General features: G+C 44.1%; 1 protein-coding gene across 5 annotated transcripts in view; it reads right to left on the reverse strand.

The window, feature by feature from the left end:
* OXR1 (oxidation resistance 1) overlaps positions 1–9,930 on the reverse strand; it is a 549,175-nt gene extending 539,245 nt beyond the window's left edge. For 3 of the 5 annotated variants that reach the window (XM_061439152.1, XM_061439149.1, XM_061439148.1), the window contains exon 1: positions 9,759–9,902. The gene's annotated coding sequence lies outside the window, so the exon portion shown is untranslated. Of the gene's footprint in view, positions 1–9,758 lie in introns of all 5 variants that reach the window. The other 2 variants (XM_061439150.1, XM_061439153.1) reach the window with 2 other exon arrangements.
* Between the last annotated feature and the right edge of the window lie 9,509 nt (positions 9,931–19,439).

A 19,439-nucleotide genomic window follows, 5' to 3' on the forward strand; every position in this document is an offset into this window, starting at 1 on the left:
GACACGACTGAGGGACTTAGCAACAGCAGCAGCAGCAAGTTGGATAGTATCCCCTCAAATCTCATGTTCTTCCTGGAATCTCAGAATGTGACCTCATTTGAAATTGGGTCATTACAGATGTAACTGTTTACATTAAGATGAGGTCATAGGGGAACAGTGCAGGTCCCTAATCCAATACCACTAGTAGCCTTATGAGAAGAGAAGCGACACAGATTCACCATGGCGGAGGGAGTGGGAAAGACGCCATTTGACACTGGGGCAGAGACTAAGGTGATGCCCCTGTAAACGGAGGAACACCAACGATTACAGGCAGCACCAGGAGCTAAGGGGAAGACATGGAACAGATTCTCCCCCAGAAAGCTTTACAGAGAGAATGGCCCTGCCAACACCTTGACTACAGGCTTCTATCTTCTTGAACTGTGAGAAAATATAAACTTCTGTTGTTTTAAGTCACCCAGTGGGTGGTAATTTGTTAGAACAGCCTTGGAAAACTGACACAGTGGTTCTGTCTCGCACATAAATAACACACTTCTTTTTTGTTTTTGTTTTGTTTTCCTTCCAGTAATTGATCATCACTGAAGCCAGTTTTTCCATCAGGAATCCATGTCGTGAATATGAGTATGTCTGTCCAGTATTATCTAGTCCCCTCTTTCCACTAGGGGTGGATTACAGATTATGCCTTGGTAGCCCCTTGGGTCCATAAGCACAGGGGTGGTGAACTGCCGGTCATGATACCCTGTTCTTCCTCTGAACTTGTTCCCAAAATGCAAGTCCGTGTGCCTGATGCACAGCGAGGCCAAACAATACAAAACATCAGAGTTCGGAGTAGAGAAAGATTTACTACAGGGCCCTGCAAGGGGATGGGAGGCTCATGCTTTAAAAACCCCGAACTCCCCAAAAGTTTTCAGCAAAGCCCTTTTCTAGGAAAGGTGAGGAGGGGTGTGGTTAGTTGCTGCAGACAGCTTGTGTCAGATTCCTTTGTTCTTGAGGTCAGGTAATGATGCTCCTGTAAATCTCTATGGAATGAATATTATTCTCTGTTCTGATTAGGAAGGGTCTGGGTCCCAGGGTCCAACTTTCACCCTCCAAGGTCTGGGTCCAGGCTAAGATGAGACACAGCTCAGTTGGCAGCAGGTCCCTCAGGGCCAAGTTCCCAGACCCTACCCAGTGGTCATCACTGAGGGAGCCAGGTGTCCAACCCAACTGGCTCTCAGGCTCCTCAGGCTGCACAAACTGGGCGGAGGCAGGTCCCACAGGTTGTGACCTGCAGACTCGCTGCTATTAGGTCACAAAGGAGAGGATAGGCGAGACATTCATGGCTGCCATCAAGGCCTGAGCCAAGGCCAGTGGGCGGACACAGCCTTCAGCCTATTCCCTGGGCCCTCCAGCTCAACCACTGGCCCAAGGCCTGGTGAGCTAGAGGGTCTTGGGGAGAGGCTGGGAGCCACCTCTTATCTCACTCTCTATCTCAGGATCAACACTCCACCAACAGTTGAAGGAATCCCCCCACCAAAGGTTGCTCCTTGACAGCTGGCTGCTTGTGGGCGGGGCCTGCTTCGGTGCTGACCAATGGCTGAGCAAGACTCATTGCCAGGTAACAGGTAAGGAGTAATGGCGCACAGGGAAGGCAGTGCTCTCTTTTTCTCTCTTTCTGGCTCCCTCAGAATTCTAAGTCTTAAGCACAGAGTCCCAATCATGGAAAACGGCTAGAGTTGACTTATTCCAGCACCAGGCTATCGTTTCCAAGGTCTCGTTCTTCATCATTTCCTTGATTCCATAAACTCTTCCAGGACCATACACTGAATCCCTTTCTGTTTAAATAATCCAGAATCAGTTTCTATTTAATTCAGTTAAGGAGTGCTGATAAATTACAAGACTGAAGCTTTGAATTTTGTTCTGTTTTGTTTTATTGCTGATTGGATTTTTGACTTACCACTACTAGTAGGTTCCATTGAAATTTCAGCTTCATTTCATTCCCTTCCACAAAATAATCTAATTCGCTCAATACTTTTCCATGTATAATTGTCTGTAATGGATTTATTACTGTGTTTTGCAAGCCTCTATGCCTCTGTCCAGAAGAGGAAGCTGATGGAAAACTTACAAGAAATGAATGCACAGTTTCCACCTGGACTACTAACAACCTTTTCACTCTCACTCCCATTAACAGTGAACTAATCATATGGTCCGAGCCCTAAATCAGGTCCAACTGGAAGCTAAATACATATAACAACCCATGTTTTCCTCAGTTACACATCCATGAAGCCTCTCTTTTTATTCCCCTCTCAAGTCACTTAAAATCAAGTTTTCTGATTCTTTATGGTGAATATATATGAACAAATTCAAGTTTAAATAGTTACTTTCAAGGGCATAGCTGAAATATGGTGAATTAGCAGCGTACAAGGACAAAGAAGGGTGCAGGCATCATGCTAAGATCTTTACTTGCTTATCTTACTGAATCATCTCAAGAATCATACTCATAATCCGGTTAATGTGATTTGCAAAAGATAGGAGAAGCTGGAAAGTCAAGTTATTTGTCCAAGTTTTCACAGCTAGTGACTAAAACATGGAGATTTGAATTCAAGTTTGAATGATTCAAAAGGGAATGTTTGTTCAAAGTTGCCATCTGTCCTGGCTTTCAATTTTAAGTCCTTCATTATCGAAACTGATAATATATCTTTACCATGAGTTACAAATAAGACAACATACATAAAATACTTTACAACTCACAAAGTATTTCCAACACATGCAGATTTTTACATTTTCACTGAATCTGAAATTCTTCAAGGAACCACAACGGCAACAGCACTGATTTAAAACAAAAACAAAACTATTAACTTAGCAACAGAACCATCAACAAGGGCCAATATTCAATTTTGTTCACTCCAATTAGGAAAAAATAAAGATATCATTTTGATCATTTAAGTGAAAAGTTGAGTTGAGCTCTTGTACAAATTTAATTAGAGATCCACTGATGCCTTTCTTAATTTGTCTATAAAAGACCTTTATAACAACTGAAATGAGAGGTTCTTGAGTTGAATAACCATTTTTAAATAAACAGAATAAACATGGCTTTAACCAAGAGAATAAGTGTGCTCTTAAGTGGAGAATGTTGGGATGGAGACTCTATAAATAGACTCAGCTGAAATGATGTAGCATAACCTTCGGCAAATCACACCATAACCCTGAGTCCCCAAGGCCCCATCAGTCAAAAAAGGACAACAGCCCACTTCACCTTCAAAACCCCATCCTAACTATGATCCACTCCCAGGTCCTTTTCCACCTCAGTTTGCTCACCAATGGCCCCACTGCTTCCCCATCCTGGACAGTAACCATTTAAATTTCAGCTTTAGAAGGACACATAAGCCCGTCACCATCACTATTGACAGGCACTTGGCTTTGAAAATATTTCCTCTAACCCTACAGTGAATTCTATAGGAGAAAAAAAATTCTGTTTCAGAGATGAGAAAATTGGAGCACCATGAGGTAATTTAAAAAAAAAAAAAAAAAAAAAACAAGCTTCATCTAAAGTCACAAAACTCCTAAGGAAGAGTGCCAGATCAACTCCCTGGACTGCTATACCTGTTTTCTGCTACTGGGTAGTGAGTGTTTGGCTCATCCTTTGGTCTTTTCTAAATACATCAAATTGATTCACAAGCCAGGCTGCAATGCTAGTTCAAATCAAAACTGCTGAAATCATGTTTCATAATCCAGAAGACTAAGATCTATGTTTGTTCAGTGGAGTCCCAGACCAATGTCAAGTACCAGGCATGTTTGTGTGTAAAAGAAGCTGCTTCCAGCACCGGTAACTGTGCTCCCAATGACAAACAATATATCTCTTTCACCTCTTTAAAAGGACAGAGACAGCTCTAAACCACAAAATTAGAAGGGATTATGTCAACCAACTTAGCCCAGTATTCAGATTCCAAATGATATCACATAATGAATATTCCAGAGATAGAAGAGACACACTCTTTATAAGGCTGAAAGCCTTGGGAAATCTTCTGGGCTATTTGCTTCTTCAGATGAATAAGCATTTATGAACGAAGGTAAAACCTTCCATAGGTAAGGTTACCTTGCTAACAAGGTAAAATGAAATTAAAAACAGAAACTCTCTTTGCCTTTGCTATAGCATAAATTTCAAATTCTTGCCTTTGTTGTTCTCACTCTTGAATTCAGCAAGGGCAACATACACTGTTCAATAAAATGTCCAGTCCTTACACTGTCCTTCTTTGAACTGGACAGTAACTGACCTGCCTCAATGACCACCAAGTTTGTTTACAGGTAAGAAGCTGCCATTAGTCCACTCCCCATTCCCAACACGTATACTCTGAGAGTTTAAAGCCTAGGTAGTGCCTAGTGCAGCAGGGATGCTCAGCTCTGTAATCTTTGCTATTTGTTTCATCAAAATAGTCACAGGATACACTCAGTTTTTGAAAGTGAGTCTTTGTTGCAGTTTTATTGATGAAAATGATCTGCAATTCTGCTTCACTCTAACCATCTGTACCAGCCAGCCCACTGCCTCCTACTATGGCTATTAAATGCATAAAAGGGCACACATCAGCTCAACAAGTGTCTGCGGGAAAAGAAACCATCTGTCCTTGCTCAGATGTCAAACAAAATCAATAACTATTTCCAAAAGAAAGGAAGAGGTAGACAAGAACTGACCCCTTTCACCTCAAATTGCTTGCTCCCTCCTTGTCTGATCTATAGAGAAACCCATGTAACTGCTTCCCTCCTATTTTTTTTTTTTTTTACTCCTTCTGCATTTCACCAAGGGGGTCTGAAGTATCAATATTTTCAAGAAAAGGCTATATATATCTCTATAGCCTCTTCAAATTTAATGAAAATGAATACCTATCTTGTGTTTCTTTGTAGAGACACACTTTTAGAGACATACATGAAATACATATATGTTACTCTAAATAAACGTGGTTTTGCAAACCAGTTGCAATGCACAATGCAGTTCAGCATTGAGTTCAAGTGGCCAGAGGAGAGCCTGCTAGTGTTGAAATTACACAGGCTCGCTGAATTTACAAAGAGTATTATCATTGGTTCAGATTATTTTATTGAGGCTTCACAGAGCCCATGAGAAGTGCCCTTGATCAACACCAGTGTGGCTCATAGTGTTTTCCTCACTTCTTTCCCTCTTGTCTTCGGGAAGAGGAAGCCTTCCTAAGATCAAGAATATGCAACTAAACAAACAACTGAATAAGGCAATTAAAGGCTGCAAGCAGAGAAACTGAGGTTGCCTTTGTGGAAAACAAGGGCTCTCCCCACCCAATATTTTTCCAAGAGACAAAGCTCTGTTCCTCTTAGAAGCCGGAAACAGTTGTTTGTGTTTGTACACACAGGAGTGAAGGAGGGGATACTGACTGCCCCAGAGACTAAGCAGGAGGCTCTTCTGCTGTGTGAATTCCTGAGGGACTGAGGGCTGGTGACGGCCAACGATGGAGGGAATGGTTATTATAACAAGAAAGGAAGTAAGCAGCCCTAATGAGAATCCCTTTAGAATGAATTCTGAAACCAATCAGCCAACCAACAGAAGCACTGTACAGGTGGAAGTAGACAGAGAGGAGAGGGTGGAAATGCTGACCAAATCTCTTCAGTGTCATCATGACCAAGGTTTTGTCTAACAGGTGTTCTGGTGTTCTGAGTTCCTGCACGTGGGCCATCTTAGAACAGCGCCCTGATCTTATTACATCTATGAGTGTAAGCTATTGTTCCTCCTCTCCAGGCAGTGTATTGTACTACAGGCCAGAAAGGTTTGCCTCTCAATACATGCCTTGTTGTCGATTTAAAACTGAAACTAAATCCATGAAAATTATATGGGATTCTTACCTTTCTGTGTGGATACCTACAAACACTAAGGTTTCATCTGGGAACATTTCATGAGGCTTCTAATAAATGTTCAGCTAACATTTTCCTCTGGTTCAGTTCAATTCCTCACTATGTGAAGAATTTATTAAATTTAAAATAAATTAATATTAATTAAAAATAAAAGCTATGTATTTTTAAAAGCAATTACCAAACAAATTCAGTGAAAAAAACTGCAGTAGAACAGTTTTAACTTGTTATCAAAAAAAAAAAAAAAGCTTACTCAGCTCCTATACATACTATATGGGCCTTTCAGACATTCCCAACCTATTTTAGGACCTCTTTTTTGAAGGCTGAAAAGAAGTTCTGCTAAAAGTAAATCTCTTTAATTTACTTCCTTTAAAGCAAGTGTTTTTGTAAATGGGGAACAGTTTGCAAAGACAGTCTCTTAATATTAACTACTCTTGATTTTTCAAGGTAGACTTCCAATGAAAACATGTGAAAGCATCCTGACAGGAGTAGCTTTTCATTCTAATCACACCTGTTCTAAGCCAGGGTTCCTCATCTTCAGTACTACTGACAGTTGTGTGTGTGTGTGTGTGCTCAGTCCGACTTTTGTGACCACATGGACTGTACCCCGCCAGGGTCCTGTGTCCATGGAATTTCCCAAGCAGGAATACCGCAGTGGGTTTGCTATCTCCTTCTCCAGTGGATTTTCCTGACCCAGGGATTGAACCAGCATCTCCTGCATTGGCAGGCAAATTCTTTACCACCATACCACCTGGGAAGCCCCAGTTGGATAATTCTTTGTTGCGGGGACAACTCAGTATATTGTAGAACATTAGCAACTTCCCAGGCCTCTGCACAAACGATGCCAGTAGCACCCCTCCCCACCAAAGTGTGACAATCAAAACATCTCCAGGTACAACCTGTGTTCTTTGGGGGGCAAACTTGCCCCTGTTGAGAACCAAAGTTCTAAACCTATCAGTAATATCTATTCCCTGGAGTAAGAGAAAGTGATTTCTCTTTTCCCACTTTGGTTAATATTTCTCTCACTCATTATTCTGCTTCATCAAGCCATTTCACTTTTTTTTTTTTTTTTTTTGGTAATGTCTTTACCTTAGGGCTGCAAAGAATCTGTTGATTATTGATTATTTCCTAAAGCAAACCTGAATTTAGGTAACAGTTCTCCAGGAAAATTATTGTCAAGCTAGACTTCTGAAGACTAGGAATCAGTCCAAAGGTACAACCCTTTGTATTTCAAATGCAGGAAGTTTGGAGTTAAGGAGAGAAGGGTTTTCTCATTTCATACTGAATTTAGCATTATATAAGTGAAGTTTTACCTCCACACTCATATAATATCTTCAGATGCCTAAACTCTAACTTTACTTGATATCCTAATCAATTTGCCTAACTCTCCTTTCTCCATGACTCTCCAGCAAAAAACAGACAAACATATTTTGTTACATCTATTTGAACAGCACTCTGGGGAGAATTAACAGGCAAAATAATAGTTTATTCTACCTTCACCACATGTATTAACAATAATCAATGAAGAAAAAACAGTGGTAGAAGCAGAAAATGACAGTATATGTCTTTTTATTCAAACTTCTCACCTTACAGATAACCAGAATCATGGTCATATTTCAAAAGGTATATTCCAGTAGTTACTAGAAACTGGCCTAGCCACTGTCACACGGAATAAGAGGATACATCCCTGCCATTAGAAGCTTGTTGGTCTTTCTGCTGTGTCCCTCCAAGGGTCAGTGATCACCCTGCAAGACTACCCCTCCTATGGTCCTCATCATTTTTTTAGAGTTCCTCACTTCCCTTCCTCTGAGTTTCCCCCCTGCAATTTGGATATTCAGAATTATTTCTGATGACTGCACACACCGTCTTAGAGCCCAGTCTGCAGAGACATCGGCAGACAGTAGGTACAGTTCCCGCTCCTCCTTCTTTGAGTCCCTCCACAGATGGTACCAGTTTCCAGAGTTGACTTCATCCTCGTTTTTCATATTTGGTGAAATATGCCACTCCCGCTCTGCCGCCCCCTTCCCCTCTAATTTCAGATCTGTACATTGCAGAAGCTTCTTCCTTTCTTGAGGTCGGTGGGTAAAATATCTACTCTTCAAAGAGGTGCTTTTACATACAGCTTTTTTGCCCTCAGAGTTGGTTTAGTCTACTAATCTAGTCATTTTTCCTTTTTAAGTTACAATTACCTGTGGGGAACTCAGGGGAGACCCACCTCCGGAGAACCAGTAAGTGCCACTCTGTCCAATTTTCTGGACTCTAGCTATTTGGAGCCATCACTTGGGGTCCGCGGGGCAACATCACAGAGTCACCTGCAGGGGCAGCAGAGCGAACTGCGGAACCCCCCGCCCCCGCCCCCGTCCCCGTGAGTGACGCCCCAGAGAAAGAGCCGGGGGGGATTCGGGAGCCCCTTTAACCACCGGGATTCCTGGGATTCCCTCTGGCAGAAGAGGGACAGCCGCGTCCTCCGGGTACCGAATCGGAAGACAAGACCTGCATCAGGTGTGGGGGTGTGCAGGAGCCGGGAAGAGGTTAGAGAAGAACATCACTGGATGAGCAAAGAATGTGACCCTAGGGAAAGGAGGCAGGAGAGACGCGGGAAAGCACGTTTCCTTTAATCCCCTCCCCGTGCCGCCTGTGAAGCCCTGGATCTCCTCGTCATGGAGACAGACTGCAGCAACACAGGCGACCCCGGGCGGGCAACACGCACACTGGCGCGCGCGCACACGAACACTCACACGCCCCGCCGCGACTTGCACACTGCAGACTTCTGCCTGACTTCCCGGCCCCGAACACCGCACCTTCGGGGCGAGACCGCGGGCTCCTGTGGCCTAGAGGAGAACCCCCAACTTCCACACACACACACATCCCCCGAAACATACACATTCAGATCCTGCTTTGTACGCCAAGGGTGCTGGGAACCACTTAAGGGAAGCACGGACAGCTCCCCTGCAAACGACTACCTTCCCGGTTGCCTGATCTGTCCAAAGCTACAAACTCGCCTTAAGCAAGCCGCCCGGTAACCCAGCCAGGTAGGAGATGAAGGAGGAGCTGGCTTGCAAATGAACCTCAGAGAACCGCTACTAAGACACTATTCAGAGGACCACACGTAGCAGCCTCCAAGCCTCTCCTGAGCCTTTTGGTCCCAACCCTGGCTCCATTCCTCAGCTCGATCGCTGCACTGTTCCCCTCCTCCCCTTCACTCAAATACCCCAGCGATTTTCCAGCTGGCCCTTCCGGGCCACTTTCTGCATCCATCCTCTCTGCTCTGCCAGTTCCCAACATTTGGCCCCGCATATTCGCTGCAAAGACCTTGATCCAAAGCTACCTCTCTCCATCATTACACTGCCCTGATCTGGTACAGATTCCCCAAATTATTACAGTCCACTTGCTTCCCGAAGCAGACGGCCTCTTCCACCGGCGTCCTTTGCTCTGGTTCAAATCCGCTTTCCACGCGCCCCACTTTCCATCCACCTTCCCTCCCGCCGCTCCAGCCAGGACGCGCTCACCCTCTCCTATGCCTTCCACACTGGGTTTTCACGTCGCTCCCACCTTATCCCCCGGGGACACCCTTCTTTCCTTCTGCGGCTGTTCTCAGCCAGGAGCCCGCATCCCAAACCCAGCCTCCCAAGCCGGCACCAGCCCGCTTCCTGGCAGTGCGGTCCTTCCCTCTCCCCAAGTTGGCCCCCTTAGCCTCCAACCGGAGTCAGTCCGGCCCTCCTGCTTTGCCGGTCCCCCGACTCCAACATCCCAGGGGTCATCACTTTCAAACTGGCCAAAAGGTTGGCCGAGGCGCCGGGCACCGGGGGCAGCGGGGCCAGCGGGCTCTCCGGGGCACCAGCCGCGCCTCCCGCCAGGGCTTCCCCGGGGGCGCCGGTCCCTCGCCCCACCGCCCAGCCACCTCACAAACTTACTTGCGGGTCGCCGGGAGGGGGCTGCGGTGAGCTGCGGCGGGCCCGGCGGCGGCGGCGGCGAGTGCGCCCCTCTCGGCGGGGCTGGGCTGCGCGGCGCCGGCGCTGCGCTCCTGCGGTCGCGCGGTGGACGGGCTCAGCCTGACGCAGCCTGGTTCTGCCCCCGCCGCCGCCGAGGCCGCCGAGCGCTTCCAGACATGCTCAGTTTCCAGACCTGCCCGCGTGGACGCTACCATGAGCGAGAGGCGGCGGGGGAGACAGAAAGGAGGCGGCCGCCCGCCGGAGGCTACCACGCCGGAGGCCGAGGGAAAGGGGGGGCGACGCGCCACTAAAAATAGGTCGTGCGGAAGCCGCGGCTCGGGTTTAAAGCGCCACCCCCCTACCCCCCCACCCCAAGGCCGCCTTGGCGCTCGCGCGTTCCCGCAACCGGGGACTGGGGACCTGAGCGCGCGCGTCCTACTAGGTCCCTGCCCGCGCTGGGAACCCTACCCCAGGGAAAAACCGAGCTCTACGCCCCAGCACCCGAGAGTCTTCGCCGGAACGAAGCCCCAAGCTTCCCCGATTTCGGGCTGCAGCCTGTCAGGCAGCCCGAATTTCAGGCTCTCGCCAAAGAAATGAAAGAAAGTTGGGTTAAAGCGGTGGAAAAGCTCCGTGACAGCGAAATTAAGACTTCTGAAAGAAAACTTCAAGTTTTTTGGAATGCTTAGTTTTGCTGGAAGGAAAAAGGAGGAAAGGAGGGTGATGATCCACGGCCGGGAGAGGGGGCTCTGGAAAGAGCATGTAAAAATATAGAATTCTTTTCAGGGCGTCTCTAACTCCTCATTCCATAGGATTTTGCATTGTTCGCTGACATCCTCCCTGACCTTGCTGCTGCTGCTAAGTCACTTCAGTCGTGTCCGACTCTGTGCGACCCCATAGACGGCAGCCCACCAGGCTCCCCCGTCCCTGGGATTCTCCAGGCAAGAACACTGGAGTGGCTTGCCATTTCCTTCTCCAATGCGTGAAAGTGAAAAGTGAAAGTGAAGTCGCTCAGTCGTGTCCGACTCTTAGCGACCCCATAGACTGCAGCCTACCAGGCTCCTCCGTCCATAGGATTCCCCGGACAAGAGTACTGGAGTGGGGTGCCATTGCCTTCTCCGACCTTAGTGATTTTGTTATTCTTGTAATCTGAACTGTAATTTCTTTCCCGCACGTTTTACCTCCACCCTTCCTCCCTCAAACCGACTTTACATGCAAAAAATGAAAGGACGCACACTGGTGACGGGTAGATTCTGACACCTGAATGGAAACCAGCCAGTTGGACGCAGGGAGGGCTCGGTACTGTTGACCAGTTCGGCCAGAAAGCATCCTGAGGTCTCCTGAGTATCCAGGTCTTTCAAACCTTAAGGTCTTAGAACCGCGGCACCTGCAAAAACACCTTCCCCGCTCTTCATTTTCAGTCTGGTCTACCTTCATTCCTAGAAATCTACTTTTTAAAATTTTTCTTCCTTGAAGTGAGAGGTACAAAAGTTTCCTGGGTCAAATTCCCGTCTTCATTCACCCTTCACAACCATCCAGTAAGAGAATTAGTATTATTCCTATTTGAAAGATGAGGACGTTGAAGTTCAGGGACGTTCCTCTCTTGTCTGGAATAATAGTGTTGAACCCAGAGTCTACCTGACTAGAAACTCCGATGGCTTCCGCATAACCTATTTATTTGAATCAATAGCTTTACCTGATAAGAGCTGGGGGGGAAAAATCGATTTTTCTCTGTGGAGTGCTCAGAATGAGAAAATGCCAAATATGAGTTTGCTCTTCATTATTTCCCCCCTAATTTCTTTCTCAACATTCACAGCTTAGATTGTGTGTATTCTATTGAAAGTGACGCGTTTTGTTTTTATTCATTCAGAGAAGATGTACTGAGAATCTTCTAAGAACAATGCACCTACTGACAATGTATTTTATATACCACTATACAGTCTTTGCTACGCCTACTTTCTTTTGCTGTTGTTACAAGTTAGTGAGGTTTCTGTAACCCTACTAAGTAATGTAGGTGTACATTTTCACAGAACTGAGTGGTATGTGTCTCTCTGGACTAAGTTGTCCTCGCTCTTACCTCCCCTTCCTCTTAAAATTTAGTACCATGTCTAGCCCCAAAAAGATGATTGCTTAATGCTTGACCTTTTACTTGCTAGTCTCCAGCTTCTCCATTCCTTATTCCTTTGGTGTGTGCATCCCATAGATGTCATCTCCAGAACTAGAGCCACTTGGTAATGACACCAGGTTCCTAATTTTAATGACACCAGGTTCCTAATTTTCTATGAGCAATTCACTAGGAAGATTAAAATGGAATTTCTCTTAGAGTATCAGCACAATGCCTTTCCATAGGTACTGAAAGAAGATGAAAAATATACTTTATCTTCATCCCAGTTGTGTTTCTTTTTCCTTTCTCAGTAATTAATCCTAGAGTGGGTATGATTATCTGGACATCTTCATGCTACAGCATGCATACTAAGCTTAATCATGAAACAGGCAGATTTTTATGTCAAAGTGAAGCCTGTATGATTTCCTACCCATACACGTAGTTCGAAAACCTGCTGCCTTCAGGATTCTTATTAGCAAATGACAGAAAATTCAGCTCTAACTTACTCAAGCAAACAAAGGAAACTGGGCTGTGTATTGATAACTCAGCTGGGCTGATTCAAGGCTTAATAGCATCAGCTGGAATGTGTTTCTCTCTCTCTCTCTCTCTCACTTGCTCTCAGCACTGCTTTCTGTTTGGGCTTCGTTCTTCATCAGACTGTGCCCAGAGTGCAGCTCCAGCCTTACGCAGATGACAAAGTTTGCGATCTTACAAAGGAAGCAAACCTTGTGCTCTGATGAGCACATCAATCTTTGTAAAAGGAGTCTGGTTAGCTGTCCTTGTGCATCCTCTAGGGGAAGAAACCTCTCCAAAGGAGATAAAGTATACAGTCGGTAGAAGAAGGGATAGGGATGCTTGAAAGATAGAAATAATAGGCATCCTCCACAGGCACCCTCTGTGTGGAGGATGGGATTTGTTTCCCCATAGAACAAAAGGGACAGCAAGCCCATGGCAGGATATCAGTTGATTTGAGTTATTCAGAAATGAGCAAAAGAATAATGATGCTTGCAAGTGTCTGTCCTCTTTTTAGGAAGAGATACTTTGATTTGCCTGCCTAAGGGTAGCAGTTAGTTCCTCTTTGTTGCCTTTCCATCTATATTTCAGGGCCATAGATACTTACAAGGTGGTGCCACTCATTAAAGCTTTCTAATGAGCCTTCATTCAGCTGAGCCCTCAAGTCTGCAATCTGTCTGTATGAGAAAATGACATTTTCCACATTCTTAAAGCCCATTATTTCTTTTTTGATTTAACATACCTGATAATTCTGTAAACCATGTGACAATTAAAAACTGGGCTATTTCTCTTTTGCCTCCAATCCTGACAGGGAAATGCTACTCTTCTATGATAAATATATTACATCTTTCTTATGGATCACTGTGAGAATTATTGAAATAAGTGATCATCATTCCATTTCTCATACCCCCAATCCATGAATTCACTTGTTCCCTTTTTAAATATTTGTTTATAAATAAATAAGTGCAATCTATGTGTCACTTCATTTAAACTGTATTTTATAATTATATTAAAATCATCAAATTCAGATCTTTTCCTTAATATTTCTCCTCATTGACTTCCTTTTTTTTTTCTCATTGACTTCTAAGAACTCCTCAGTCAGTGTCTCTTGCACCACACCTTATTTATCCACACTTCTGATTATTCCTCTTTCATTTTCCTAGTTCTTTGTCTTTTTCTTACACCACTGTCCCATTTGTTTTTGTTATCTGTACACTTCTTTTTCCTCTCCCACCGAAACACAAGTTTGTAGAGGATTGGGACTATAGAGAATTTATGTATGTGTGTGTGTTTTTTCTTCTTCAGTGTTTGACAGATGTTTGCTGAAGTGTTCAGTCAGTTCAGTTCAGTTGCTCAGTCGTGTCCGACTCTTTGTGACCCCATGAATCGCAGCACACCAGGCCTCCCTGTCCATCACCAACTCCCGGAGTTCACTCAGACTCACATCCATCGAGTCAGTGATGCTATCCAGCCATCTCATCTTCTGTCGTCCCCTTCTCCTCCTGCCCCCAACCCCTCCCAGCATCAGGGTCTTTTCCAATGAGTCAACTCTTCGCATAGGTGGCCAAAGTACTGGAGTTTCAGCTTTAGCATCATTCCTTCCAAAGAAATCCCAGGGCTGATCTCCTTCAGAATGGACTGGTTGGATCTCTTTGCTGTCCAAGGGACTCTCAAGAGTCTTCTCCAACACCACAGTTCAAAAGCATTAATTCTTCGGCGCTCAGTGTTCTTTAAGCGTTAGTGGGTTATAAAGGGAAGGTGAATGTTTAGATCTGAAAGAATGGGTCTAAGCCTGAAGTTCCCAGTTTCATTAACTGGAGAAAGGCTGGACAGGGCTGATGCTGGGGGTAGGATGACATGGCATGTAGATTTTTCTTGTCTCTCCATTTTGTCTGGGGATAGCTCAGTATAGCCCCTTCTTCCCTCCCTGACATTTTCTTACCAACCTTCTCGAAGTTGGAATGCTTCAGTGTGATCTGTGCCACACTGCCAAGCACCTGTAATTTTCCCTGATACTGGCACTGACCACTGAGTATATTCCACTTCTATTACATACAGACAGTTTATTTTAGACACCTGAACACTAGGTTGCCTCTTCATTGCACTCTTTTCATACTAAATTTCCTTTTAGAAAATCAGGACTAAATTAGGAATGTGAAATTATTCATAATTGAGTTCCTCAAGAGAAAAGGCAGTATCATGATGGCTTCATTGAAGAGCTATTAAGAGCTTGTCTTTTTGATACCTGTTATTTTCCCATTGTGGAAAAAAAATGTATAAAAAGAAGAACTAAATGGGAGCAATTCAAAGACATTAATGCCCAAATTATTCTTTCATTTCATGACCATAGATAAATGTCATAACAGATCAACTAATGATATGCACTAAAGGTATAAATGTGCATTCCCCGCACCCCCCGCCCCACCGCTCTGCACTTCAAGGCTAAAACTGCTCTGGGTAATAGTCATGGGACATTAAGGATGCTCATAGTATTTGTGAATCAAAATGCTTCTTGACCAAAAGACTTAGCTCTGATGGCCCTTTCCTCAGGGAAGAAGAATGTGGGTAATTATGCACTTCAAATATCAAGCTGCTCTTTTCTTGCCTCTAAATCTAACACAAACATGGCTTAGTTATTGAGCAGGCAGCAAGGTTGGGTTACAAACTGCAACTCTTTTCATTTATCATTGAATCCAGTGCTACAATAACAAATATTCTTAACATGTGATCTCACATTCTCAAGTTTTATCAAGAAATTCATGATCATTATGTTATTTCTATAATACATTTGAATACAATAGTTCAAAAATCCTATTCTGCATCAGTTAATAATATCCAACACTTATCATTACCTCTGTATCTCATTCTTCAGTAGGTACTTACTTTGCTTATTTTTATCATTTAATTCTAATATCAATCCAGTGAAGTTGTATGTTACTTAGATCTTTTAAATTGTACATATAGAAATCCAATCTAAGCTAGTTTAGGTGAAAAGGAAGATTTTCCAGCACAATAGTGCAAAATATAACCTTCAGAAGGCAGGGGACGTCTCTGAACCTCAGGTTATGGAAATACTGTCATGATTCTGTTCATTTCTCATCCTCATCTCTCCCTTGTGTCAGCTTTATTACCCCACCTTGCAAACAGGCTTTGTCTACAACTGGCATAGTCTAAGGATCTCTCCTTTAAATATAGATCAAATGTGTTACACTTGTTTTAGCTTTAAAACTCTCAGAGAATTAGTTACTTGCTTCCATAAAATAATCTATGGAAAAGGGAAGTAGCAACTTTCCAGTGGAGAATCTTGGCAGACACCATTGTAACCAGATGATGAAGGTTAACATCACCAGTGATGTCATGTGGACCTTGTTTACCTCCTGATACAATATGGTAAGAAGGGCACTCATCTCTATAGAATTATTCCCCCAAATTAGAATTCTACAAAATATCAGGCAGTCTTAAACAGAGCAGCAGTCTATAAAATACCTGAACAATATTCCTCAAAACTGACAATCATAAAAAAAAACAGGGAAAGACTAAGAAACTGTCACAAACTGAAGGAGACCAAAGAGAAATGAAAACTAAATCCAGTATTGTACCATGGATTGGGTCCTGGAAAAGAAAGAGGAAATTAATGAAAAAATTAATAGGATCTAGAGTTTAGTTAATAGCAATGAGCCATGTGTTTAAATAATACTAAATTTTGCTGTATTAAAAATTATACCAGCAAGATCCAGGGGAAGGAATGTATGTGTATGTGTGTGTGTGTGTGTGTCTGTATTCTGAGAATGCTAGCCCAGGGAAGGAAGAGGGACATAAATTATCAATATGGGGGTTCTTATCAGAGGGTTTGTGTTTGATGTACAAGTTTGAATGGCTGGAAAAGGTTCTAATGGTTTGTTCACTTGGTTATCTAAATCCTGGTCTTGTGGAGACTATCCTAAATGGAGTTGAGATGCTAGAAATTCCTGTGCGTAATATAAAGGGGATGTGAGGTTGTGGAGATAGGAATGTTTGTATGGCATTATCAAAGAGGATTGGCTCAACTATTCCCTACTGGTCCCCAAGAAGGACCAGAAGACTTCTCATCAAGACACTAATTGCTTCCTTGACTCTCCTCTTTGGCCACAAAAAAAGGTAAGAGACGTTGACATTGAAATGGTTTCTAGGATTTAATGGAAATAAAGGAAAATCAATGTGGAAGAGGTCAAGAACCAACTTAACCACCAGAGTCAATGTGGGTGATTATCACAGCAGGTAACAAGGCTGAAACGGTCATAGAAAGTGTGACCCAAAAGAGATATTTTGTTGTTGTTTAGTTGCTCACTCATGCCCAACTCTTTGGGACCCCATGAAAGAGTAGTTCGCCAGGCTCCTCCGTCCATGAGATTCTCCAGGCAAGAATACTGGAGGGGGTTGCCATTTCCTTCTACAGGGGATCTTCTCAACCCAGGGATCAAACCCAGATCTCTTGCATTGGCAAGTGGATTCTTTACCATTGAGCCACCAGAGAAGTCCCACAGAAATCTTTAGAAGTGGCTGAAAAGTCATGGTCTCTTTTGGACTGGAAACCTGTGTATCATACTAAGGTACTTAATCTATAGGTACCTTGTGCTCTGGTGAAAATGGACTTGACTTAAATCAAATAGAAAATCATGGCTCTCCACCTAATTACAGACCTGAGTTAGAATACTGGAGTCTGGTTACATTCAGAGAGGAATCCTCTACCACAAGTAGATATTTTGTATATGATGCTAAAGCTGAAACTCCAGTACTTTGGCCACCTCATAAAAAGAGTTGACTCATTGGAAAAGACTCTGATGCTGGGAGGGATTGGGGGCGGGAGGAGAAGGGGACGACAGAGGATGAGATAGATGGCTGGATGGCATCACTGACTCGATGGACGTGAGTCTGAGTGAACTCTGGGAGTTGGTGATGGACAGGGAGGACTGGCGTGCTGCGATTCATGGGGTCACAAAGAGTGGGACATAACTGAGCGACTGAACTGAACTGAACTGATATATATACACACATATATTTTAAATTAATTTATTTTTTAATTGAAGGATAATTGCTTTACAGAATTTTGTTGTTTTCTGTCAAACCTCAACATGAATCAGCCATCAGTTCAGTTCAGTCACTCAGTTGTGTCCAACTCCTTGCAACCCCATGAATCGCAGCACACCAGGCCTCCCTGTCCATCACCAACTCCCAGAGTTCACTCAAACTCATGTCCATCGAGTCAGTGATGCCATCCAGCCATCTCATCCTCTGTTGTCCCCTTCTCCTCCTGCCCCCAGTCCCTCCCAGCATTAGGGTCTTTTCCAATGAGTCAACTCTTTGCATGAGTTGGCCAAAGTATTGGAGTTTCAGCTTCAGCATCAGTCCTTCCAATGAGCACCCAGGACTGATCTCCTTTAGGATAGACTGGTTGGATCTCCTTGCTGTCCAAGGAACTCTCAAGAGTCTTCTCCAACACCACAGTTCAAAAGCATCAATTCTTCAGCGCTCATCTTTATTCACAGTCCAACTCTCATCCATACGTGACCACTGGAAAAACCATAGCCTTGACTAGGCGGACATTTGTTGGCAAAGTAATATCTCTGCTTTTCAACATGCTATCTAGGTTGGTCATAACTTTCCTTCCAAGGAGTAAGCGTCTTTTAATTTCATGGCTACAGTCACCATCTGCAGTGATTTTGGAGCCCAAAAAAATAAAGTCTGACACTGTTTCCACTGTTTCCCCACCTATTTCCCATGAAGTGATGGGACCAGATGCCATGATCTTCGTTTTCTGAATGTTGAGCTTTAAGCCAACTTTTTCACTCTCCTCTTTCATTTTCATCCAGAGGCTTTTGAGTTCCTCTTCACTTTCTGCCATAAGGGTGGTGTCATCTGCATATCTGAGGTTATTGATATTTCTCCTGGCAATCTTGATTCCAGTTTGTGTTTCTTCCAGTCCAGCATTTCTCATGATGTACTCTGCATATAAGTTAAATAAGCAGGATGACAATATACAGCCTTGATGTAATCAGCCATAGGTATACATATATCCCCTCCCTTATGAACCTCCCTCCCATCTCCCTCCTCATCGCACCCCTCTAGGTTGATACAGAGCCCCTGTTTGAGTTCCCTGAGCCATACAGCAAATTCCCATTGGCTATATATTTTACAAATGGTTTAGTGTAAGTTTCTATGTTACTCTTTCCATACATCTCACCTTCTCCTCCCCTCTCCCCATGTCCATAAGTCTATTCTCTATGTCTGTTTTTCCACTGCTGTCCTAAAAATAAATTTTTCAGCACCATTTTTCTAGATTCCATACATATCCATTAGAATACGATATTTATCTTTCTGTTTCTGATTTACTTCTCTCTGTATAATAGGTTCTAGGTTCATCCACCTCATTAGGACTGACTCAAATGCATTCCCTTTATGGCTGAGTAATATTCCATTGTGTATATGTATCACAATTTCTTTATCCATTCATCTATCAATGGACATCTAGGTTACTTCCATATATTCCATAGACACAGAGTCTGCCTAGTTGATTTTGTGGATTTAATCTGAAGCTTGTATAGCTAGTGGGAGGGTTTGGGGTCTTCCTTAGCCACATTGCCCCTGGGTTTCAACTGTGGTTTTATTTCCACCTCTTTATGTGGGTGATCCACTGGGGTTTGCTCCTGAGGCTGCCCTGGAGGACTTGGGTTGCCCCTGTGAGGGCCAAGTGTGGAAGTGGTGCAGCTTCTTGGGTCACAGGGGTTCTGGCAGCACCAGATACTCAGGGGAGTTGGCAGCTAGGGCAGCAGGAAATATAGTGCTCTAGAAGGGTATGGCAACCAGTGTTGGCCAATACGCTCCAGTATTCTTGCCTGGAGAACCCCCCTGACAGAGGAGCCTGGCAGACCACAGTCTATAGGATTGCAAAGAGTTGGACTTGACCAAAGCAACTCCATGTGAATAGATGCAAGACTTTTTTGCCTGTGGCAGCCCTGCCCCAATAACAGTTGAGCGTGAAGGTGGCACAGCTGCTTGGCTTGCGGGGTCCC

Source organism: Bos javanicus, chromosome 14 (assembly GCF_032452875.1).
Source record: "Bos javanicus breed banteng chromosome 14, ARS-OSU_banteng_1.0, whole genome shotgun sequence".
In the NCBI taxonomy this organism is placed as follows: domain Eukaryota; kingdom Metazoa; phylum Chordata; class Mammalia; order Artiodactyla; family Bovidae; genus Bos; species Bos javanicus.